Here is a 24,903-nt window from a genome sequence, read left to right as displayed (position 1 = left end):
TCTCCCTCCCTCCCCTCTCTCTTCCCTTCCCCACTCTCTCCCCTTCCCCTGCCTCTCGCTCCCCTTTCCCCCTCTCTCTCACTCCTTCCACTCTCTCCCTTTCCCCTTTTCCCTCCCTCCCGTCTTTCTCTTTTCCCTTTCCTTTCAGGTTTTCCCCCTCTCTCTCCCCTCCCCCTCTCTCTCACTCCTTCTGCCTCTCTCACCTGAACCTCTCTCTCCCCTTCCCCTCTCTCTTTCCCCCAGTCTCCCCTTCCTAACTTCTCTCCCACTCCATCCCTTCTCCCTCCCACCCTTCCACACACTCTCTCTCTCTCCATCCCCTCCCTCTCTTTCCCCACCTCACTCTCTTCCTCGCTGTCTCCCTTTCCCTCTCTCTCACTCTCTCCCCTTCCCATCTCTGCCCTCCCCCTCTCTCTCTCACTCCTTCCCCCTCTCTCCTCTTAACCTCTCTCTCCTTTTCCCCTCTCAATTCCTCCCATCTCCCCTTCCTCCCCTCTCTCTCACTCCTTCCCATCTCTCTCCCCACCCAATCACTCCCCTCCCCCTCTCTCCCACTCCTTCCCCCCTCTCTCCCCACCCTTCCACATTCTCTCTCCCTTCCCTCTCTTTCCCCACCTCCCTCTCTTCCTCGCAGTCTCCCTTCCCCTCCCTCTCTCTCCCCTTCCCTCTCTCTCTCACTCCTTCCACTTTATCTTTTCACTTCCCCTCTCTTTCCTGCTCCTTCCCCTGTCTTTCCTAAAACAGGTGGCTCCATAGCTCAGGGGTTGTGAGTTCAAATCTCACTGGGGCCTACTCAAAATTAGCTCAATATTTAAATTCACTGTCAATTAACAAGAGCTTTAATTATAAATATTAAACAGCTCCGAGACCAACCCTGGAACAACATGCCTCCCCTCTCCTCTTCTCATCTCTGTTACACTTTCTCTCCATCCAAATCTCTCTCCGCCTTTCCCCATTCTACATCTTTTTAGCCCTCTCTCCCTTTCTCGCTTTCCCTGTCTCACTCATTCCCCTCTCCCCCCTTCCCGCTCCCTCCCCTTCCCCTCTCTTTTCCCCTTCCCCTCTCACTCCGCCCTTCCCGCTCGCACCCTCCCCCTCTCTTTTCCTCTCTCCTCTCTCTCACTCCTTCCCCTCGTGCTCACCTTCCCCTCCCTCTCTCTCCCATTCCCCTCTTTCTTCCTCCCTGTCTCACCTTCCCTCTCTCACTCCATCCAATCTCCCTCCCCACCCCCTCTCTCTCTCCCCTCCCACTCTCTCCCCTCCCCATTCTCTCTCCTTCCTCACTCTCTCTCGTTCCCCTCCCACTCTTTCCCCTTCCCCCTCGCTCACACATCTTCCTCTGTCTCACCTGTTCCCTCTCTCTCCTCTACCCATTTTGTTCTCTCTCTCTCTCTCCTTCCCCCCTCTCTCTCCCCTTCCCCCTCTCTCTCTCCTTCCCCTATCTCACCCCGTCCCCCTGTCTCTCTCCCCTGGAGTATTGTGTAAAGTTTGGTATCCTAATCTGAAGAAGGACATTCTTGCCATTGAGGGAATGCAGCGAAGGTTCACCAGACTGATTCCCGGGATGGCAGGACTGACCTATCAAGAAAGACTGGATCAACTGGGCTTGTATTCACTGGAGTTCAGAAGAATGAGAGGAGATCTCATAGAAATGTTTAAAATTCTGATGGGACTGGACATGTTAGATGCAGGAAGAATGATCCCAATGTTGGGGAACTCCAGAACCAGGGGTCACAGTCTAAGGATAAGGGGTAAGACATTTATGACCATGATGAGGAGACACTTCTTCACCCAGAGAGTGGTGAACCTGTGGAATTCTCTACCACAGAAAGTTGTTGAGGCCAGTTCACTAAATATATTCAAAAAAAGTGTGATGTAGTTCTTACTACTAGGGGGATCAAGGGGTATGGAGAGAAAGCAGGAATGGGGTACTGAAGTTGCATGTTCAGCCATGAATTCATTGAATGGCGGTGCAGGCTCGAAGGGCCGAATGGTCTACTCCTGCACCTATTTTCCTATGTTTCTATGTTTCCCTCACTCTCTCTCCCCTTCCTCCTGTCTCTCTTCCCTTAGCTCACACTCTCTCCCCTCACCCTGTCTATCTCCCCTTCCCTCGGTATCTCTCTCCTTCCGTCTCTCTCTCCCCTTCCCTCTCTCTCTCTCTCTCTCTCTCTCTCCCTTTCACTGTCGCACACGCCTTCCCCTCTAACTTTTAATTTTCTCCCCCATTCTCTCCCTCTCCTCCCCTCGTCTCGCCCCCCTCCCACCTCCCTTTCTCTCCTTCCCTCGCTCTCGCTCTCCCCTTTCCCATCAGACTCTCCCCCTCCCCCTCTGGCCCATTCCCCCCACTCTCCCCTTCTCCCTCTCGACCCACTCTCCCCGCTGTCCCCGCTCTCTCGAACTCCTTCCACTCTCTCTTTTCCCTTCCCCTCTCTTTCCTGCTCCTTCCCTGTCTTGCCCAGGGCAGGTGGCTCCATAGCTCAGGGGTCAGAGCACTGGTCTTGTAAACCAGGGGTCGTGGGTTCAAATCTCACTGGGGCCTTCACAACATTAACTATTTAAATTTATGTCAATTAACAAGGGTTTTAATTACAAATATTAAACAGCTCCGAGACTGACCCGAGATCAAAAGGCTTTCCTGTTCTTGTCTCTCTCCCCGATCGTCCCCTGACCCACCCTTTCCCTCTCTCCCTACTTTCCCCATCACTACACATTCTGCCTCTTTTTCTCGTTCCCGCTCTCTCGTTTTCCCCGCTACTTTTCTCACTCATTCCACTCTCTCCCCTTCCCCTCTCTCTCCCTCATTCCCCACTCTTTCCCCTTCCCCCTCTCTCACACATCTTTCTCTATTTACTGTTCCCTCTCTCTCCTCTACCCATTTTCTCCCCTATCTCTCTCTCCTTCCCCCCTCTCTTTCCTTCCCCCCCTCACTCTGCTTCCCCTATCTGTCCCTTGCCCCCCCGGCTCCCCTTCACCTTCACCCTCTCCCTCCCCTTCCCCCTCTTTCCCCTTCCACTGTCGCTCACTCCATCCCCTCTCCCGTTTAATTTTCTCCCCCACACTCTCCCTCCCCTCCCCTGTCTCCACTCTTCTCGCCCCCCTCCCTCCTTCCTTTATCTCCTTCCCTCGCTCTCTCTCTCCCTTTCTCTCCCTTCCCCCCCCCCCCACCTCTCTCCCCTTCCCCTCCCTCTCTTTCCCCTTCTCCCCCTCTCTCACTCCTTCTACTCTCTCTTTTCCCTTCCCCTCTCTTTCCTGTTCCTTCCCCTATCTTTCCCAGAGCAGGTGGCTCCAGAGCTCAGGGTTTAGAGCCCTCGTCTAGTAAACCAGGGGTCGTGGGTTCAAATCTCCCTTGGGCCTAATTTAGTATTTAAATACCTGTCTTTTATTCCTCCCACTTTTCCCTTTCCTTTCAGGTTCTCCCCCTCTCTCTGCCCTCCCCCTCTCTCTCACTTCTTTCCCCTTCCCCTCCTCTCGCTCACCACTTCCTCCCTCCTCTCACTCTCCTTTCAGATCCTTCCCCTCTCTTTCCCTTCCCCATCTCTCACTCTCTTCCCTTCCCCTTCACTTCTCTCCTCTTTCTCACTCCTTCCACCTCTCTTCCCTGAACCTCTCTTTCCCCATCCCTCTCTCTCTCCCCTCTCTCTTTCTCCGAATCTACCCTTCCTTCACTGCTCTCTTCCATTCCTCTCCCCTTCCCTCTCTCTCACTCCTTCCACTCTCTCTTTTCCCTTCCCCTCTCTTTCCTGCTCCTCCCCTGTCATTTTTAGAGCAGGTGGCTCCATAGCGCAGGGGTTAAAGCAGTGGTTTGGTAAACCAGCGGTTGTAAGATCAAATATCACTGTGGCCTACACAAAGTTAATTCTGTATTTAAATTCGCCATCAGTTAACAAGGATATTAAACAGCTCCGAGGCCAACCCTGGAACAACAGGCTCCCCTGTGTAACAATCTCTCTCTCCCTTCCCCATCACAACCACTTCTACATCTTTTTACCCCTCTCTCCCTTTGCCGCGATCTCGCTTTCCCCGTCTCTCATTCATTCCCCTCTCCCCACTTTCTCCTTCCCTCTCCCTCCCTTCCCCCTCTCTTGCTCTCCACTTCCCTCTCTACTTTCATTCACTCCACACTCCTTCCCCCTCTCTCCCCTTCCCTCTCTCACACCATCCAATCTCTCCCTCCACACACTCTCTCGCCTTCCCCCCTCTTTCCTCTCCCCCCTCTGTCTCTCTCTTCCTCCCTGTCTCCCCTTTTCCCTCTCTCTCACTCCTTCCCCACTCTCTTCCCTTCTCCCTCTCTCTCACTCCTTCCCCATTCGCTCCCCTTCCCCTCTCTCTTTACTCTTCCCCTCTCTCTCTCACTCCTTCCACCCGCTCTTTTCCCTTCCCCTCTCTTTCCTTCTCCTTCCCCTGGCTGTCCTAGTGCAGGTGGCTCCATAGCTCAGGGGTTAGAGCACTGGTCTAGTAAATCTCACTTGAGCCTACTCAAAATTAGCTCAGTATTTAAATTCATCATCAATTAACAAGGGCTTCAATTATAAATATTAAACATCTCCGAGACTGACCCTGGAACAAAAGGTTCTCCTTTTCCCTTCTCCAACTTTCCCCATCATGACACGTTCTGTCTCTTTTCCCTTCCCCTTCCCCTTCCCCCTCCCTCTCACATCTTCCTCTCTCTCAAACATTCCCTCTCTCTCCTTTGTCCATTTCCTCCTCTCTCTCTCTCTCTCTCCTCCCCCTTTCTCTCTCCCTTTCCCCCTCTCTCCTTCGCTCACTCTCTCTCCTCTCCCTTTCCCCCTTCACCCTCCACCCTCTCCCCTTCCCTCGGTATCTCTCCCCTTTCCCCCTCACCCCTCTTCCCTTCCCCCTCTCTCTCCCTTCCCCCCTCTCTCTCTCCTCCCCATCTCACCTCTTCCCCCGTCTCTCTTCCCTTCGCTCACTCTCTCTCCTCTCCCTTTCCCCCCGTCACCCTCCACCCTCTCCCCTTCCGTCGGTATCTCTCCCCTTTCCCCCTCTCCCCTCTTCCCTTCCCCCTCTCTCTCCTCCCCTATCTCACCCCTTCCCCGTCTCTCTTCCCTTCGCTCAATCTCTCTCCTCTCCCCTTCCCCCTTCACCCTCCACCCTCTCCTCTTCCCTCAGTATCTCTCCCCTTTCCCCCTCACCCCTCTTCCCTTCCCCCTCTCTCTTCCCTTCCCCCTCTCTCTCTCCCCTTCCACTGTCACTCACTCCTTCCCCTCTCCCTTTTCATTTTCTCCCCCACTCTCTCACTCCCCTCCCCTGTCTCCACACTTCTTGCCCCCTCCCACCTCCCTTTCTCTCCTCCCCTCGGTCTCGCTCTCCCCTTTCCCATCAGACTCTCCCCCTCCCCCTCTGCCCAATTCCCCCCTCTCTCACCTTCTCACTCTCTCATCTTCCCCCCTCTCTCTCCCCTTCCCCTCCCTCTCTTTTCCCTTCCCCTCTCTTTCCTGCTCCTTCCCCTGTCTTTCCCAAAGTAGGTGATTCCACAGCTCAGGGGTTAGAGCACTGGTCTCGTACACCAGCGGTTGTGGGTTTAAATCTCACTGGGGCCTAATTTAGTATTTAAGTACCTGTCACTCTTTTCCCTTTTCTTTCAGGTTCTCCCCCTCTCTGCCCTCCCCCTCTCTCTCTCTCACTCCTTCCCCCTCTCTCCCCTTAACATCTCTTTCCCCTTCCTCCCTTTCTCTCCCCTTCCCCTCCTCTCTCTCAATCTCTATTCCCTCCCTCCTCTCTCTCTCCTTTCCCTTTCCTTTCAGATTCTTCCCTTCTCCCTCTCTCTCCCCTTCCCCTATCTTTCTGTTCCCTATCTCTCTTCCCTTCCCCTCCCTCTCTTTCCCCCTTCCCTCTTTCCTACTCCATCCCTTCTCTCTCCCCCCTTCTACATTCTACATTCTCCCCACCTCCGTATCTCCCCTTCCCCTCCCTGTCTCCCCTTCCCCCTCTCTCACTCCTTTCCCTCTCTTCCCTTCCCCTTCACTTCTCTCCCCTCCCCCTGTCTCACTCCCCTTCTGCTCCCTCCTCTTCTTCACTCTCTCATTCCTTCCCCCTTTCTTCCCTTTACCTCTCTTTTCCGGTCACTCTCTCTCTCCCCTGCTCCTCTCTCTTTCTCCTACTCTACCCTTCCCTCTCTCTCTCACTCCTTCACCACTCTTTCCCGTTCCTCCACCTCTCTCTCCCCTTCCCCTCTCTCTCACTCCTTCCACCCTCACTCTCCCCTTCCCCTCTCTCTGCCTCACTGTCCCCCTTCCCCTCTCTTTCCTGCTCCTTCCCCCGTCTTCCTTACCGCAGGTGGCTCCATAGCTCCGGGGTTAGAGCACTCGTCTTGTAAACCAAGGGTCATGAATTCAAATTTCACTTGGGCCTACTCAAAGTTAGTTTAGTATTTAAATATGCATCTCTCTCCTCTGCCCTTTCGCTTTCCCTTTCCTTTCAGGGTCTCTTATTCTCTCCCTCTCCTTGCCCTCCCTCCACACCCTCACACTCTCTCTCTCCCCATCATAAAAGGTTTATAAAACAGCAGCACTTGTGTGCTGAGAGATTTGCTTAGTATTGTCACTGGTGGCAATAAACGCCTGGGCTATCGCTATGGCCTTACTCAAGGTTGGGGTCTCTACAGTCAAAAGTTTGCGAAGTAGAGTTTCGTGGCCAATGCCAAGTACAAAGAAGTCCTTGAGCATGTGCCCCAAATGTCCTTCAAAATTTGCAATGTCCTGCAAGGCCCCTTAGCTCGGTGACATAGCTTGTCACTTCCTGGCCTTCAGACCTCTTGTACGTGTAGAACCGATACCTCGCCATCAGAACGCTTTCCTTTGGGTTCCCATGCTCCCGGACCAGTGTGCACAACTCATCGTACGATTTCTCTGTGGGTTTCGGTGCAGCAAGCAGGTTTTTCATGAGGCCATACGTTGGTGCCCTGCAAACGATGAGGAGAATCGCCCTTCGTTTGGCAGCGTTCGTTTCTCCTTCCATCTCGTTGGCCACGAAGTATTGGTTGAGTCGCTCTACGAAGGTTTCCCAGTCATCGACCTCCGAAAATTTCTCCAGGTTGCCCACTGTTCTTTGCATCGTTGGGTTCATCATCTGTATCTCGTCGCCAGTTGTTGTATATGAATAAAGAGTCTGACCAGATACTGCGGGCTCAAAGCAAAGTGTGACCTTAGTCTTTTATTACAGGTCTCCAGAGTGCCTCTCCAGCCTGTGAGGCCTCCTTAAGTACAGGTGCTCCCAAGGGATTGTGGGATCCCTTGGGACTCCAGGGGATGAGCCCTCTTGTGGTTACACAAAGTATTTACAGATTTACATATATAACACCCATCATGACCCGCTCTACATCTTTTTACCCCTCTCTCCCTTTCCCACCATCTTGCTTTCCCCGTCTCTCACTCATTCCCCTCTCTCACTCTCTCCCCTACCCACTCTCTCCACCCTCTCTTCCCTTCTCTCTCTCCCCTTCCCCTTTCTCTCCCCATCCCCTTGTCTCTTTTTCCTCTTCCTCTCTCTCACTCCTTCCACTCTCTCTTTTCCCTTCCCCTCTCTTTCCTACTCCTTTTCCTATCAGTTTCTGCAAATGTGGCTTAATAGCTCTGGGTTAGAGCACTAGACTTATAAACCATTGGTTGTGAGTTCAAATCTTACTGGGGCCTGCTCAAAATTAGCTCAGTATTTAAATTCACCATTAATTAACAAGGGCTTTAATTATAAATATTAAACAGCTCTAAGACTGACCATGCAACAACAGGCTCGTCTCTCTTGCACTCTCTCTCCCCTTCCAACGCCCTCTCTGCCTTCCCCATCACGACCTGTTCTACATCTTTTTACCCCGTCTTTCACTCATTCCCCTCTGCCCCCTTTCCACTCAATCGCCTCCCCCTCACTCCCATTCCCCTCTCTCTCCGCTTCCCCTCTCTTGCTCTCCCCTTCCCTCTCTACTTTCATTCACTCATCACTCCTTCCCCTCTCTCTCCTTCCTCGTCTATCTTACTTCTCTCCCCAACCCCTCTGTCCGCTAACCACTCCTTCCCCCTCTCTCCCCTTCCCTCTCTCACTCCATCCACTCTCTCCCTCCCTCCACACACTCTCTCCCCTTCTCCCCTGTCATATATTTAACCAGCATTGTAACCCATGTATAAACTGACCTAAGTTGTACACCGTGAGAACACTGACCACTAGGTGGGAGACACTCCTAACCTGGACCTTCCGGTATAAAAGGGGAAGCTCCACCCACCTTCATCACTTGAGTGCTAAGGAATAAAGGACAGGTCACAGACTGACCTTCTCTCAAGCATGGGCCTCGTGTGCATTTATACTGTGTAGTAAGGACGTATCAATGGCGACAAGAAACTGGGATTTAAACCACGCAAGCATGGCCACTAGCAGAACAGACGAGAGGTACTGTGTTAAGGAATGGTTGGGACAGAGATTCAACATTGTTAAAGCAGCACACAGTTCTCCAGGCAGACAAGGGCAGTCAGGCATGCCCCAACATGTAGTTGAACCCAGAGGGGGAGTTCGACAGAGACAATGGCAAGCTGAACAGCGATTCACACCATTGCAAGGGACAATGCGGCCAGTAATGGGCCCATCAACACCTGTTAATGGTGCACTCAAGGACAATAACAGGGGCAGTCAGGGACGATCGACTGGCAAAGGACCTTTTGTTTCAAACCGCAACTCATGCTGGAGGCTTGGAGGCACACATTCAGCCGGAGTTTGCAGAGATGAGCAAAATACCTGCAGAAATTGCAGAAATGGACACTGGGGGAAATCGCTGGAAGCTGAAGTTCAGTGAGTTCATGTGGAGCACGTATACAGTTCATACACCAGGATGCCACCGATAATGATGAAAGTGCTCCTCAAAGGCATCCCAGTAGCAATGGAGTTAGACACGGGTGCCAGCCAGTCCCTGATGGGTATCAAACAGTTCGAAAAGTTGTGGGCATCCAAGGCCAGGAGGCCAAAATTATCGCCGATTGACGCACAGCTACGGACTTATACAAAGCAGATCATTCCGCTAGGCAGCGCCACGGAAGTCGTGACCCACAAAAATTCGGAGAACAGGTTGCCACTCTGGATTGTCCCAGGGGACGGTCCCGCACTACTGGGGAGGAGTTGGCTTGCTGTCATGAACTGGAAATGGGGCGATGTCAATGCAATTTCCTCTGTGGAGCGAGTATCATGCTCACAGGTCCTGGACAAATTTGACTCATTATTTCAACCCGGCATTGGCACTTTCATGGGGGCCAAGGTAGTGATTCACATAAACCTGGACGCCAGACCAGTACAGCACAAGGCCAGAGCGGTCCCGTACGTGATGCGGGAAAAGATAGAGGTGAATTGGACCACCTGTTGAGGGAAGGCATCATCTCACCAGTCGAATTCAGTGACTGGGCGAGCCCGATTGTGCCGGTGCTCAAGGTGGATGGGTCGGTCAGGATATGTGGCGATTACAAGGCCACCATCAATCGGATGTCGCTCCAAGACCAGTACGCGCTACCGAAAGTGGAGGGCCTCTTTGCGACCCTATCCGGTGGCAAACTTTTTTCAAAATTGGACCTGACCTCAGCTTACATGACCCAGGAGCTGGTGAGTGAGTCGAAGAAGCTGACCACCATCACGACACACAAGGGGTTGTTTGAGTACAACAGATGTCCGTTCGGGATTTGCTCGGCCGCCGCGATCTTCCAATGAAATATGGAAAGCCTCCTCAAGTCGATTCCAGGGACGGTGGTTTTTCAGGACGGCATCCTCATTACGGGTTACGATACTGAAGAACACCTCCACAACCTGGAGGAGGTGCTACGCAGACTGGACCGGGTAGGTCTGTGAGTGAAAAAGGCGAAGTGCATCTTCCTAGCTCCAGAGGCAGAATTCCTGGGGGGGAGGGTAGCAGCAGACGGGTTCAGCCCTACTGCGTCCAAGACGGAAGCGATCCAGAGAGCACCCAGACCCCGTAACACGATGGAGCTGCATTCGTTCCTGGGGCTCCTGAACTATTTTGGTAACTTTCTTCCCAAATTGAGCACGCTGCTAGAGCTGCTACACGTGCTCCTACGCAAAGGTCGCGAATGGGTCTGGGGGGACAGCCAGGAAAGGGCTTTTAATAGAGCACGCAATTTGTTATGTTCCAACAATCTGTTAACGTTATATGACCCATGTAAGAAACTTGTGTTAACGTGCGATGCGTCGTCCTATGTTGTCGGGTGTGTGTTGCAGCATGTCAATGCCAAGGGTCAGTTACAGCCGGTAGCTTATGCCTCCAGGAGTCTGTCCCAGGCAGAAAGAGGCTACGGGATGGTAGAAAAGGAGGCGTTCGCATGTGTATATGCGGTAAAGAAAATGCACCAGTACCTGTTTGGCAGAAAATTTGAGCTGGAGACAGATCACAAACACCGAACGTCCCTTTTGGCCGACAACAAGGCCATAAATGCAAACGCATCGGCCCGCATACAGAGGTGGGCACTCACGTTAGCTGCCTATGACTACACAATTCGGCACAGACCGTGCACCGAAAACTGCGCCGATACACTCAGCAGGCTCCCACTAGCCACCACTGAGGGGGCTACCGAGCATGGTGCTGAGATGGTCATGGCTGTTGAAGCTTTCGGAAGCGAAGGCTCCCCCGTGACAGCCCGTCAGATTAAAGTCTGGACAAATAGAGACCCGCTATTGTCTCTAGTCAATAAATGTGTCCTGAATGGGGACTGGGCAGCCACGTACAGGGCATGCCCTGAGAAATTTAAACCATTTCACAGGCGCAAGGATGAGCTCTCGATTCAGGCCGATTGCCTACTGTGGGGAAACCGCATAGTCATGCCCCAGATGGGCAGAGAGGTGTTCATCAGAGAACTCCACAATGGGCACCCGGGCATTGTCACGATGAAGGCAATTACCAGGTCACACGTTTGGTGGCCAGGATTAGATGCAGATCTGGAACTTTGTGTTCGCAGGTGCAACACGTGTGCCCAGCTGGGCCATGCGCCCAGGGAAGTCCCCCTTAGCCCCTGGCCATGGCCCGCCATGCCTTGGTCACGCATCCATGTGGACTATGCAGGTCCTTTCATGGGGAAAATGTTTTTGGTTGTAGTAGACGCCGACTCCAAATGGATCGAGTGTGACATTTTAAATTCAAGCACATCCTCTGCCACGGTAGAAAGTCTACGGGCAATGTTCGCCGCCCACGGTCTACCGGACATCTTGGTCAGCGACAATGGCCCGTGCTTCACAAGCACTGAATTCCAGGACTTCATGGCAGGCAATGGAATTAACCATGTTAGAATGGCACCGTTCAAGCCGGCCTCAAATGGCCAGGCAGAACGAGCAGTGCAGATAATCAAACAGGGGATGCTCAGATTCCAAGGGGGTTGCCTACAAACCCGCTTATCACGCCTCCTGTTGGCCTATAGATCCCGACCACACTCGCTCACAGGGGTTCCACCCGCAGAGCTACTAATGAAAAGGGCGCTCAAAACCCGATTATCCCTTATACACCCCACCATGAAAGAAATTGTCGAGAGCAGGCGCCAGTCACAATATCACTACCATGACAGGAATGCGAGGGCGCGATGTATTGATGTAAATTATCCTCTTTTTGTCCTCAACTACGCTGCAGGGCCCAAATGGCTCGCAGGCATTGTGGTTGCCAAAGAGGGAAATAGGATTCTGGTAGTTAAACTTAACAATGGACAAATCTGCCGCAAACATGTGGATCAAACAAAAAGGAGATTCAGCAACCCCATAGAAGAAGCAGAGGAAGAACACGATATAGAGTTCACTCCACCACAGGTGACCGACCACCGGAACCAAAGGGAGGAGAGCCCAGTCACTGTGGGCAGTCTGGACAGGCCTGAGGCATTGCAAACAGCAGACACTCAGGCCAGCGCCCAACAACCGGAGCCCCAACTCAGGCGCTCTACAAGGGAGCGTAAACCACCAGAGAGACTCAACCTGTGATCCCAATAAGACTTTGGGGGGGGAGGTGATGTCATGTATTCAACCTGCATTGTAACCCATGTATAAACTGACCTAAGTTGTACACCGTGAGAACACTGACCACCAGGTGGGAGACACTCCTGACCTGGACCTTCAGGTATAAAAAGGGAAGCTCCAGCCACCTTCATCACTTGAGTGCTAAGGAATAAAGGACAGGTCACAGACTGACCTTCTCTCAAGCATGGGCCTCGTGTGCATTTATACTGTGTAGTAAGGACGTATCACCCCCTCTTTCCTCTCCCCCTCTGTCTCTCCCCTTCCCCTCTCTCTTCGTCCCTGTCTCCCCCTCCCCCTCTTTCTCACTCCTTCCCCACTCTCTCCCCTTCCCCTCTCTCTCTCCCCTTCCCCTTCTCTCTTCTCTTCCTCCCTCTCTACCCCTCCCCCTCTCTCTCACTCTCTCCCCTTCCCCCTCTCTCTTTTCCCTTCTCCACTCTTTCCTGCTCCATTCCAGAGCAGGTGGCGTCATAGCTCAGGGGTTACAGCACTGGTTTATTAAACCAGAGGTCGAGGGTTCAACATCCCAGTAGAGCCCTACTCAAATTAGCTCAGTATTAAAATTAACAAAGGCTAAAAATATACAAAAGCTCTGAGACCGACCCTAAAAGAAAACTCTCTCCTGTTCTCATTTTGTCCCTCTCTCCCTGCTTTCCCCATCACTACACATTCTGCCTCTTTTTACTCATTCCCGCTCTCTCGCTTTCCCCGTTTCTCTTTATCATTCATTCCCCTCTCTCTCCCCTTCCCCACTCTCTCCCCTTCCCAACTCTCTGCCGTTCCCCTCCCTCTCTTTCCCTTTCGCCCTCTCTCTCTCACATCTTCCTCTCTCTCACCCATTCCCTCTCTTTCCTCGACCCATTTCCTCCTCTCTCTCTCCTTCCCTCTCTCTCCCCTTCCCCCGTCTCTCTCTCTTTCCCCCGTCGCTCTCGCACCTTCCCCCTTCTCCCTCTCCCCTTCCCTCATTATCTCTCTCCTTCCCCCATCTCTCTCCCCTCCCCTCTCTCTCCCCTTCTCCTTCCCCCCCCCCTCTCACTCCTTCCACTCTCGCTCTCCCCTTCCCCTCTCTCTGCCTCCCTGTCTCACTTCCCCTCTCTTTCGTGCTGCTTCCCCTGTCTTTTTTATAGCAGGTGGCTCCATAGCTCAGGGGTTAGAGCACTGGTCTTGTTAAACCAGGGGTCTTCAGTTCAAATCTCACTGGGGCCTACTCAAAATTAGCTTAATATTTAAATTCACCATCAATTAACAAGGGCTTTAATTATAAATATTTAACAGCTCCAAGACCGACCCTGGAACAAAAGGCTTTCCTGTTCTCGTCTTTCGCCCCTTTCAATGTCGCTCATTCCTTCCCCTGTCTCCACTCTCCTCGCTCCCTTTCTCTCCTTCCCTCGCTCTCGCTCTCCCCTTTCCCATCAGACTCTCCCCCTCCCCCTCTGGCCCATACTCCCTACCCTTTCGCTCCTCTCTCTCCCCTTCCTGCTCTTAAACACTCGTTACCCCCTTTCTCACCTTCACCCACTCTCTTCGTGGGAAAATTCGTGGGAAACCCCCCCACAGTGTTTGGACTCATTGGAAAGGAAATTTAACTTGGAACTATCTACCAGAAAGTTTGAAGTCTTAAAATACTCATGGAAGAAACTACAAACTTTAATCGAATTTTGGATTCTACACGACAAATTAAGTCTGTGGGCAGGTTTAGTAGAACTAAATAAAGAAGCCAGTTTGATTATTGAAACTGTTTGGGGCATTGAGACTAAAATAGATTGTGTGGAAAATGGATACTCGAAAACCCTTCTCCACAAGAGACATTAACATTGCAACAATTAATTCAGAGATGGCCAGCCATCAACCTGAACCTGGAAAGCCATTTTCAGCTGATGCCATAAAAAAAAGACCCACTCTAGCCTGTATGCAAAAACCAAGCACAAAGAACATTGTGATTACCAAGCTAATATTTCCATCAAGAAACAGATTTAGAAGATCAGCCCACCCGAGACATATTAGCTTTTATTGAGCCCGCCAAAATTAAACAAAGAATTTTGGTCTGATTTGGCACGAAGGTAAGGACAGCTCCTACAGTATAACTGTTTTAACAAAGGGTATGCCATAATATGCCTTGGCCATCAAGAAGGGAGAGAAACCAACGCAACAGTTGTAAACTAACATCTCCAGCCTTGACGTCCTGAAATCAAAAAGGAAGGAAGAACATCACCTGCGCGGCAGCAACAGACCACAGCCAATGTGGTACCACTAAAAACCACCGCGATCGACCAACCTCGAAACAAAACTTCACAAGGAAGAAACCGAAGAATCGAAAGTTTCCACTCTACAATCTCGGCCTGACTACCAACAGGTGAAAACGTTACCTAAAAGGACTTTGAAACCTATTTCTAACGAAAGAAAATGCGTACTTACCCCACAAATCCAAAACGTGCCCTACCGCATCAGTGGACTCAGCCCAACTGAAGATTGAGCAGTAAGAAGTCTTCTCCGACGTTCGGGGTACGGCAAGCAGAACCTACAGAATCCAACGAACCACAAAACCGCCAACTACCACTAACTGACCAGAAAGGATTGGTAAGCATAGTCCCTGCCTGCCCTGGAGTCTAACCTAGCTAGGATTAGGAATCGGGGAGGTAGGAGGTATAATTTTCACCGTAACCCCTTTGAATGTGTGATGTATTGTTCTTTATTAGTGTAATTATAAGTGTGACATTGTATTTTCTTATCCTTAATAAAATCAAAGTTTTTTTGCACCAAACCAGTTGTCTCTTCCACTTTATCACACCCCAAATTAATCCATAATCTAGAACCCAAGAGAGTGGGGGCAATTTGAACTGCTTAGAAGGTCAGAGGTGAACCTGACCCCCGGGATCATCCCATACACCTCTCTCTCTCCCCCTCCCCTCTTTCTCTTTCCCCTTCCCGCCTCTCTCTCTCTTCCTTCCTCTCTCCAGGGATTGAGTTCAAATCTCACAGGGGCCGACTCAAAATTAGCTCAGTATTTAAATTCATCGTCAATTAACAATGGCTTTAATTATAAATATTAAGCAGCTCCGAGACCCACCCTGGAACAAATGTTCTCCTGTTCTCCTTACCCTTCCTTTCCCCTTCTCTATCTTTCCCTGCTGTCCACATCACTACACATTCTGTCTCTTTCTGCTTCCCCCGTTACTTTTCGCATTCATTCCCCTCTCCCCTTCCTCCTCTCTCTCTCCCTTTTCCTCTCTCTCTCCCCTTCCCCCTCTCTCTCTCTCCCCTTTCCTCTCTCTCTCCCCTTCCCCCTCTCTCTCTCCCCTTTCCTCTCTCTCTCCCCTTTCCTCTCTCTCTCCCCTTCCCCCTCTCTCTTTCCCCTTCCCTCCCTCTCTCTCTCTCTCTCCTTCCCCCTCTCTCTCTCTCCCCTTCGCACACTCTCTCTCTCCCCTTCCCTCTCTCTCTCTCCCCTTCCCCCGCTCTCTCTCCCCCCTTTCACTGTCGCTAACTCCTTCCCCTCTCCATTTTCATTTTCTCCCCAACTCTCTCCCTCCCCTCCCCTGTCTCCACTTTTTCGCTCCCCTCTCTCCTCCCTTTATCTCCTTCCCTTCCTCCCTTCTCTCCCACTCCTTCCCTTCTCTCTCTCACCTTTCCACACACTCTCTCTCTCTCTCTCCATCCCCTCCCTCTCTTTCCCCACCTCACTCTCTTCCTCGCTGTCTCCCCTTCCCTCTCTCTCACTCTCTCCCCTTCCCCTCTCTGCCATCCCCCTCTCTCTCTCACTCCTTCCCCCTCTCTCCTCTTAACCTCTCTCTCCTTTTCCCCTCTCTATTCCTCCGATCTCCCCTTCCTCCCCTCTCTCTCACTCCTTCCCCTCTCTCTCCCCACCCAATCTCTCCCCTCCCACTCTCTCCCACTCCTTCCCCTCTCCCTACCCACCCTTCCACATTCTCTCTCTCTCCACCCCGTCCCTCTCTTTCCCCACCTCCCTCTCTTCCTCGCTGTCTCCCTTCCCCTCCCTCTCTCTCCCCATCCCCCTCTCTCTCACTCCTTCCACTCTCTCTTTTCCCTTCCCCTCTTTTTCCTGCTCCTTCCCCTGTCTATCTTAAAACAGGTGGCTCCATAGCTCAGGGGTTAGAGCGCTGATTTTGTAAACCAGGGGTTATGAGTTCAAATCTCACTGGGGCCGACTCAAAATTAGCTCAATATTTAAATTCACCGTCAATTAACAAGGGCTTTAATTATAAATATTAAATAGCTCCGAGACCGACCCTGGAACAACAGGCCTCCCCTCTTCCACTTCTCATCTCTGTTACACTTTCTCTCCATCCAAATATCTCTCCTCCTTTCCCCATTCTACATCTTTTTAGCCCTCTCTCCCTTTCTCGCTTTCCCTGTCTCTCACTCATTCCCCTCTCCCCCCTTCCCGCTCCCTCCCCTTCCCCTCTCTTTTCCCCTTCCCCTCTCACTCCGGCCTTCCTGCTCGCACCTTCTCCCTCTCTTTTCCTCTCTCCTCTCTGTCACTCCTTCCCCTCTTGCTCACCTTCCCCTCCCTCTCTCTCTCCCATTCCCCTCTTTCTTCCTCCCTGTCTCGCCTTCCCTCTCTCACTCCATCCAATCTCTCTCGCCTTCCCCTCTCTCTCCCCTTTGCCTCTCTCTCTCCCCTTCCCCTCTCTCTCACTCCTTCCCCTCTCTGTTCCCCTTCCCCTCTCTTTCCTGCTCCTTCCCCTGTCTGTACCAGAAAAAGTGGCTCCATAGCTCAGGGGTTAGAGCACTGGTCTTGTAAACCAGGCATCATGAGTACAAATCTCACTGGGACATAATTTATTATTTAAATACCCGTCTCTCATCCCTCCCACTCTCGTCACCTTTTCCCTCCCTCCTGTCTCTCTCTTTTCCCTTTCCTTTCAGGTTCTCCCCTTCTCTCTCCCCTTCCCCTCTCTGTCCTCCCCCTCTCTCTCTCACTCCTTTCCCCTCTCTCTCTCACTCCTTCCCCTCTCTCCCCACCCTCCACACGCTCTCTCTCCATCCCTTCCCTTTCTTTCCCCACCTCCCTCTCTTCCTCTCTCTCTCCACTTCCACCAATCTCTCCCCTTTCCTCTTTCTCACTCCTTCCACTCTCTCTTTTCCCTTCCCCTCTCTTTCCTGCTCCTTCCCCTGTCTTTCCCAGAGCAGGTGGCTCCATACCTCAGGGGTTAGAGCACTGGTCCAATAAACAGGGGCCTACTCAAAATTAACTCAGTATTTAAATTAACAAGGGCTTTAATTATAAATATTAAACAGCTCCGAGACTGATCCTAGATCAAAAGGTTTCCCTGTTCTTGTCCCTTTCCCTCTCTCCCTGCTTTCCCCATCACTACATATTCTGCCTCTTTTTACTCGTTCCCGCTCTCTCATTTTCCTGGCTACTCTTCTCACTCATTCCCCACTCTCTCCCCTTCCCCAATCTCTCCCGTTCCCCTTCCACTCTCTCCCCCACCCCACTCTCTCCCCTTCCTCTCTCTCTCCCCTTCCCCACTCTCTCCCCTTCCCCACTCTCTCCCCTTCCCCTCTCTCTCCCCTTCCCCACTCTCTCCCCTTCCCCTCTCTCTCCCCTTCCCCACTCTCTCCCCTTCCCCACTCTCTCCCCTTCCATAGTCTCTCCCCTTCCCCTCTCTCTCCTCTTCCCCACTATCTCCCCTTCCCCACTCTCTCCCTTTACCCACTCTCTCCCCTTCCCATCTCTCCCCTTCCCCACTCTCTCCCCTTCCCCACTCTCTCCCCTCCCACTCTCTCCCCCTCCCCACTCTCTCTCCTTCCTCACTCTCTCTCGTTCCCCTCCCACTCTTTCCCCTTCCCCCACGCTCACACATCTTCCTCTGTCTCACCTGTTCCCTCTCTCTCCTCTACCCATTTTCTTCTCTCTCTCTCTCCTTCCCCCCTCTCTCTCCCCTTCCCCCTCTCTCTCTCCTTCCCCTATCTCACCCCTTCCCCCTGTCTCTCTCCCCTGGAGTATTGTGTACAGTTTTGGTCTCCTAATCTGAAGAAGGACATTCTTGCTATTGAGGGAGTGCAGTGAAGGTTCACCAGACTGATTCCCGGGATGGCAGGACTGGCCTATCAAGAAAGACTGGATCAACTGTGCTTGTAGTCACTGGAGTTCAGAAGAATGAGAGGAGATCTCATAGAAATGTTTAAAATTCTGATGGAACTGGACATGTTAGATGCAGGAAGAATGTTCCCAATGTTGGGGAAGTCTAGAACCAGGTGTCACAGTCGAAGGATAAGGCGTAAGCCATTTAGGACCGAGATGAGGAGAAACTTCTTCACCCAGAGAGTGGTGAACCTGTGGAATTGTTGAGGCCAGTTCACTAAATATATTCAAAAAGGAGTTAGATGTAGTCCTTGCTACTAGGGGGTTCAAGGGGTATGGCGAGAAAGCAGGAATGGGGTCCTGAAGTTGGATGTTCAGCCATGAACTCATTGAATGGTGGTGCAGGCTCGAAGGGCCGAATGGCCTACTCCTGCAACTATTTCCTATGTTTCTATGTTTCTATGTTTCCCTCACTCTCTCCTTCCTCCTGTCTCTCTTCCCTTCGCTCACACTCTCTCCCGTTCCCCTCCCTCTTTTTCCCCTTCCCCTCTCTCTCACATCTTCCTCTCTCTCATCCGTTCCCTCTCTCTTCTCTACCCATTTCCTCCTCCCTCTCTCTCTCCTTCCCCTCCCTCTCTTTCCCCTTCCTCCTGTCTTTCTCCCCTTCCTCCGGTCTCTCTCTCCTTCCCCCTCTCTCTCCTCATCCCCTTGCTCTTTCCCGTTCCCCCTCTCTCTCTCACATCTTCCTCTCTCTCATCTGTTCCCTCTCTCTTCTCTACCCATTTCCTCCTCCCTCTCTCTCTTCTTCCCCTCCCTCTCTTTCACCTTCCCCCTGTCTACCCTTCCCCCACTCTTTGCCCTTCCCCTGTCTCTCTCCCCTTCCCCCCTCTCACTCCCCTTCCCCCCTTCTCCCTCTCTCCTTTCCTCGCTATCTCTCCCCTTCCCCCTCCCTCTCTCCGCTTCCCCCTCTCTCTCTCCTTCGCCTTCTCTCTCCCCTTCCCCTTCTCTCTCCCCTTTCCCCCTCCCCTTCCCCTTCCCCCTCCATCTCTCTGCTTCTCTCTCTCTCTCCACTTCCCCTCTCTCTCCACTTCCCCTCTCTCTCCCCTTACCCCCTCTCTCCGTCCACTGTTGGTCACTCGTTCCCCTCTCCCTTTTCATTTTCTCCAGCATTCTCTCTCTCTCCTCCCCTGTCTCCACTTTTTTCACTCCCTCCTTCCTCCCTTTTTCTCCTTCCCTCGCTCTCGCTCTCCCCATTCCCATCAGACACTCTCCCTCCCCCTCCCCACGCTCTCCCCTCCCCCACTCTCTCCCCTTCCCCATTCTCTCCCCTTCCCCCCACTCCCCTTCCCGCTCTTAAACACTCGTTATGCTCTCTCTCACTCCTACCGCTCTCTCCCTTCCCCCTCTCTCCCATTCACCGCTCTCTCACTCCTTCTCTGCTCTCTCACTCCTTCACCACTCTCTCCCCCTCCCTCCCTATCTTTCCCCTCCCCGACTCTCTCTCTCCCCTTCCCCTCTCTCTCCCCTTCCCCTCTCTCTCACTCCTTCCACTCTCTCTTCGCCCTTCCCCTCTCTTTCCTACTCCTTCCCCTGTGTTTCCCAGGGCAGGTGACTCCATAGCTCAGGGGTTAGAGCACTGGTCTAGTAAACCAGGGGTTGTAGATTCAAATATCAGTGGGGTCTACTCAAAATTAGTTCAGTATTTAAATTATAAATATTAAACAGCTGCGAGACCGACCCGAGATCAAAAAACTCTCCTGTTCTCCTTTTGCCCCCTTCTCCCTCTCTCCCTGCTTTCCCCATCACTACACATTCTGCCTCTTTTTGCTCTCTCGCTTTCCCCGTTTCTCTTTATCGCTCATTCCGCTCTCTCTCCCCTTCCCCCTCTCTCTCCCCTTCCCCTCTCGCTTTCCCATTCCCCCCCTCTCTCTCACATCTTCCACTCTCTCATCCGTTCCCTCTCTCTTCTTTACTCATTTCCTCCTCCCTCTCCCACTCCTTCCCCTCGCTCTCGCTCCCCTTCCCCCACTCTCCCTCCCCTTCCCCCTCTCCCTCTCCTTCCCCTCCCTCTCTCTCTCCCCTTCCCCCTCTCTCTCCCCTTCCCCCTCTCTCTCCGTCCACTGTCACTCACTCCTTCCCCTCTCCCTTTTCATTTTCTTCCCCACTCTCTCCCTCCCCTCCCCTGTCTCCACTTTTTACGCCCACTCCCTTTCTCTCCTGCCCTCGCTCTCGCTCTCCCCATTCCCATCAGACTCTCCCCTTCCCCCTCTGGCCCATTCCCCACTCTCTCCCTTTCTCCCTCCCCACTCTCTACCCACTCTCACCCCCCTCTCTCATCTTCCCCACTCTCTCCCCTTCCCAACTCTATCTCCCCTCTTCCCTTCCCCCCTCTCTCCACCTCCCCTCCCCGCCTTTCACTCTCCCCTTCCCCTCTCTCTTGCTCCCTATCTTCAGGGGTCGTGAGTTCAAATCTCACTGGGGCCTACTCAAAATTAGCTCAGTATTTAAATTCACCGTCAATTAACAAGGGGTTTAATTATAAATATTAAACAGCTCCGAGACCGACATTGGAACTACAGGCTCCCCTCACATCCTTCCCCCTCTCCTCTTCTCGTCTCTCTTACACTCTCTCCACTTCCAAATCTCTCTCTCCCTTCCCCATCACGACCTGTTTTACATCTTTTTACCCCTCTCTCACTTTCCCGCTATCTCGCTTTCCCCATCTCTCACTCAGTCCCCTCTGTCTCTTCCCCTTCCCTTGCCTCACCATCTCTCCTTCCCCCTCTCTCTTCCCTTCCCCTCTCTTGCTCTCCCCTTCCCTCTCTACTTTCATTCTTTCCCCACTCCTTCCCCTCTCTCTCTCACCTTCCCTCTCGACTTTCATTCTCTCCCCACTCATTCCCCTCTCTCTCCTTCCTCGTCCAACTTACTTCTCTCCCCAACCCCTCTGTCCGCTAACCACTCCTCCCCCCTCTCTCCTCTTCCCTCTCTCACTCCATCCACTCTCTCCCTCCCTTCCACACACTCTCTCCCCTTCCCACCTCATTCCTCTCCCCCTCTGTCTCTCCCCTTCCCCTCTCTCTCTCGCCTTCCACTTTCTCTCCCCTTCCCCCTCTCTCTCCCCTTCCCACCTCTTTCCTCTCTCCCTCGGTCTCTCCCCTTCCCCTCTCTCTCTCATCTTCCACTCTCTCTCCCCTTCCCCCTCTCTCTCCCCTTCCACTCTCTCTTTTCCCTTCCCCACTCTTTCCTGCTCCTTCCCCTGTCTTCTCCAAAGTAGGTGACTCTGTAGCTCAGGGGTTAGAGCACTGGTTTAGTAAACCTGGGGTTGTGTCTTCAGCTTTCAGAGGGGCCTCCTCAAATTTTACTCAGTATTTAAATTCACTGTCAATTAACAAGGGCTTTGATTATAAATAATAAACAGCTCCAAGGCCGACCCTAGAAGAAAAGGTTTCCCTATTCTTGCCTCTCTCCCTGCTTTCCCCATCACTACACATTCTGCCTCTTTTTACTCGTTCCTGCTCTCTCGCTTTCCTCGTCTCTGTTCGTTACTCATTCCCCTCTCTCTCCCCTTCCCCACTCTCTCCCCTTCCCCTCTCTCTCCCCTTCTCCCTCTCAACCCACTCTCCCCCCTATCCACTCTCTCCCCACTCTCTCCTCTTCCCCCCTCTCTCTCCTCCTTCCCCTCCCTCTCTTTCTTTCTTTCTCCTCCCCCTCTCTCTCACTCCTTCCACTCTCTCTTTTCCCTTCCCCTCTCTTTCCTGCACTTTCCTGCTCTTTCCCCTGTTTTTCCCAACGTAGGTGGCTTCATAGCTCAGGGGTTCGAGCACTGGTCTAGTAAACCAGAGATCGTAAGTTCAAATCTCACTAAAGCCTAATATAGTATTTAAATACCCATCTCTTGCTACCTCCTGTCTCTCTTTTTTCCCTTTCCTTTCAGGTTCTCCCCCTCTCTCTGCCCTCCCCCCTCTCTCTCACCCCTTCCCCCTCTCTCCCCTGAACATCTCTTTCCCCTTCCTCTCTCTCCCTCCTCTCACTCTCCTTTCCCTTTCCTTTCAGATTCTTCCCTTCTCCCTCTCTTTCCCTTCCCCATCTCTCGCCCCTCCCCTCCCTCTCTTTCCCCTTCCCCTTTCTCTTCCCTCTTTCCTACTCCTTCGGTTCTCTCTCCCCACCTTCTAAATTCTCCCTACCTCCCTCGCTCCCCTTCCCCTCCCTGTCTCCCCTTCCCCCTCTCTCTCACTCCTTCCCCTCTCTTCCCTTCCGCTTAATTTCTCTCCCCTCCCCCTGTCTCACTCCCCTTCTGCTCTCTCCTCTTCTTCACTTTTTCTCACTCCTTCCCCCTCTCTTCCCTTAACCTCTCTTTCCCCATCCCTCTCTCTCCTCTGCTCCTCTCTCTTTCTCCTAATCTACCCTTCCCTCTCTCTCTCACTCCTTCCACTCTCGCTCTCCCCTTCCCCTCTCTCTCACTCCTTCCACTCTCGCTCTCCCCTTCCTCTCTCTCTGCCTCCCTGTCTCACTTCCCCTCTCTTTCCTGTTCCTTCCCCTGTCTGCCTTACAGCAGGTGACTCCATAGATCAGGGGTTAGAGCACTGGTCTTGTAAACCAGGTGTCGTGATTTCAAATCTCACTGGGGCCTACTCAAAATTAGTTTAGTATTTAAATATGCATCTCTCCCTCCTCACTATTACTTTGCCCTTTCAGACTCCCCCCTTCTCCCTCTCTCCCCATCATAAAAGGTTTAAAAAACAACATCACTTTGTTCACAGTACTTGTAGCAGCACTTGTGTGCTGAGAGATTTGCTTAGTATTGTCGCTGTTGGCAATAATCTCCTGGGCTATCGCTATGGCCTTACTCAAGGTTGGGGTCTCGACAGTCAAAAGTTTGCAAAGTAGAGTTTCGTGGCCAATGCCAAGCACAAAGAAGTCCTTGTGCATGTGCTCCCAATGTCCTTCAAAATTTGCAATGTCCTGCAAGGCGCCTTAGCTCAGTGACATAACTTGCCACTTCCTGGCATTCAGACCTCTTGTACGTGTAGAACCGGTACCTCGCCATCAGAACGCTTTCCTTCGGGTTCCGATGCTCCCGGACCAGTGTGCACAACTCATCTTATGGTTTTGCTGGAGCAAGCAGGTTTTTCATGAGGCCATACGTTGGTGCCCTGCAAACGGTGAGGAGAATCGGCCTTCGTTGGGCAGCGTTCGTTTCCCCTTCCATCTCGTTGGCCACGAAGTATTGGTCGAGTCGCTCCACGAAGGTTTCCCAATCAACTCCCTCCGAAAATTTCTCCAGGATGCCCACTGTTCTCTGCATCGTTGGGTTCATCATCTGTACCTCGTCGCCAGTTGTTGTATATGAATAAAGAGTCTGACCAGATACTGCGGGCTCAAAGCAAAGTGTGACCTTGGTCTTTTATTACAGGTCTCCAGAGTGCCTCTCCAGCCTGTGAGGCCTCCTTAAGTACAGGTGCTCCCAAGGGATTGTGGGATCCCTTGGGACTTCAGGGGATGAGCCCTCTGGTGGTTACACAAGTTATTTACAGATTTACATATATAACACCCATCATGACCCGCTCTACATCTTTTTACCCCTATCTCACTTTCCCACTATCTCGCTTTCCCCATCTCTCACTCATTCCCCTCTCTCCTTCCCTCACTCACTCCTTCCCCTCACTCTCTCCATCCCCTCCCTCTCTTTCACGACCTCCCTCTCTTCCTCGCTGTCTCCCCTCACCCCTCTCTCTCTCTCCCCCTCCCCTCTCTCTCACTCCTCCCCCTCTCTCTTTCCCCTTCCCCCCTCTCTCACTCCTTCTGCTCTCTCTTTTCCCTTCCCCTCTCTTTCCTGCTCCTTCCCGTTTTTCCCAGAGCAGGTGGCTCCATCGCTCAGGGGTTAGAGTAGTGGGTCGTGAGTTCAAATCTCACTGGGGCCTAATGTTTGTATTTAAATACCCGTCTCTCATTTCTTCCACTCGTTTCCCTCCCTCCTATCTCTCTCTTTGCACTTTCCTTTCAGGTTATCCTCCTCTCTCTCCCCTCCCCCTCTCTCTCTCACTCCTTCCCCCTCTCTCCCCTGAACCTCTCTTCTCCTGTCCTCCCTCTCTCTCCCCTGCCGCTCTCTCTTCCACCCAATCTCCCCATCCCCTTCCCCTTCCCCCTCTCTCTCACTCCTTCCCCTTTCTCTCCTCTTCCGCTCTCTCCCCTCCCCCTCTCTCCCACTCCTTCCACTCTCTCTCCCTCCCTTCCACACTCTCTCTCTCCATCCCCTTCCTCTCTTTCCCCACCCCCTTCTCTTCCTCGCTGTCTCCCCTTCCCTCTCTCTCACTCCTTCCACTCTATTTTCCCTTCCCCTCTGTTTCCCGCTCCTCCCTCTCTCTTTCCCAACTTTCTTCCATTCCCGTCTCTCCCCTTCTCCCCTCTCTCTCACTCCTTCCTCTCCCTCTCTTTCCCCTTCCATCGCTCTCTCACTCCTTCCACTCTCTCTTTCCCCTTCCCCTCTCTTTCCTGCTCCTTCCCTTGTTTTTCCCAGCGCAGGTGGCTCCATAGCTCAGAGGTTATAGCACTGGTCTAATAAACTAGGGGCTGTGAGGTCAAATCTCACGGGGGCCTACTCAAAATTAGTTCATTATTTAAATTAACAACGGCTTTAATTATAAATATTAAACAGCTCTGAGACCGACCCTGGAACAACAGGCTCCCCTCACACCCTTTCCCTTCTCGTCTCTCTTACATTCTCTCTCCGCTTCCAAATCTCTCTCTCCCTTCCCCATCATAACCCGTTCTACATCTTTTTTCCCCGTCACTCACTCCTTCCCCCTCCCTCGCCTCACCCTCTCTCCTTCCCCCTCTCTACTTTCATTCTTTCCTCACTC

General features: G+C 52.4%; 2 non-coding genes across 2 annotated transcripts; both read left to right on the top strand.

Annotated features, from left to right (window-relative positions):
- Positions 1-2,469: 2,469 nt before the first annotated feature.
- On the top strand, positions 2,470-2,542 carry trnat-ugu (transfer RNA threonine (anticodon UGU)). Its single transcript has one exon. It is a non-coding gene; the product is annotated as a tRNA-Thr (tRNA).
- Positions 2,543-16,083: 13,541 nt separating this feature from the next.
- Positions 16,084-16,156, top strand: trnat-ugu (transfer RNA threonine (anticodon UGU)). Its single transcript has one exon. It is a non-coding gene; the product is annotated as a tRNA-Thr (tRNA).
- The last annotated feature ends 8,747 nt before the right edge of the window (positions 16,157-24,903 follow it).

This window comes from Pristiophorus japonicus, unplaced genomic scaffold, assembly GCF_044704955.1.
Source record: "Pristiophorus japonicus isolate sPriJap1 unplaced genomic scaffold, sPriJap1.hap1 HAP1_SCAFFOLD_579, whole genome shotgun sequence".
Taxonomy (NCBI): Eukaryota; Metazoa; Chordata; class Chondrichthyes; family Pristiophoridae; genus Pristiophorus; species Pristiophorus japonicus.
The sequence above is the reverse complement of the archived record's forward strand: the minus strand, read 5'-3'. Positions and strand labels throughout refer to the sequence as shown.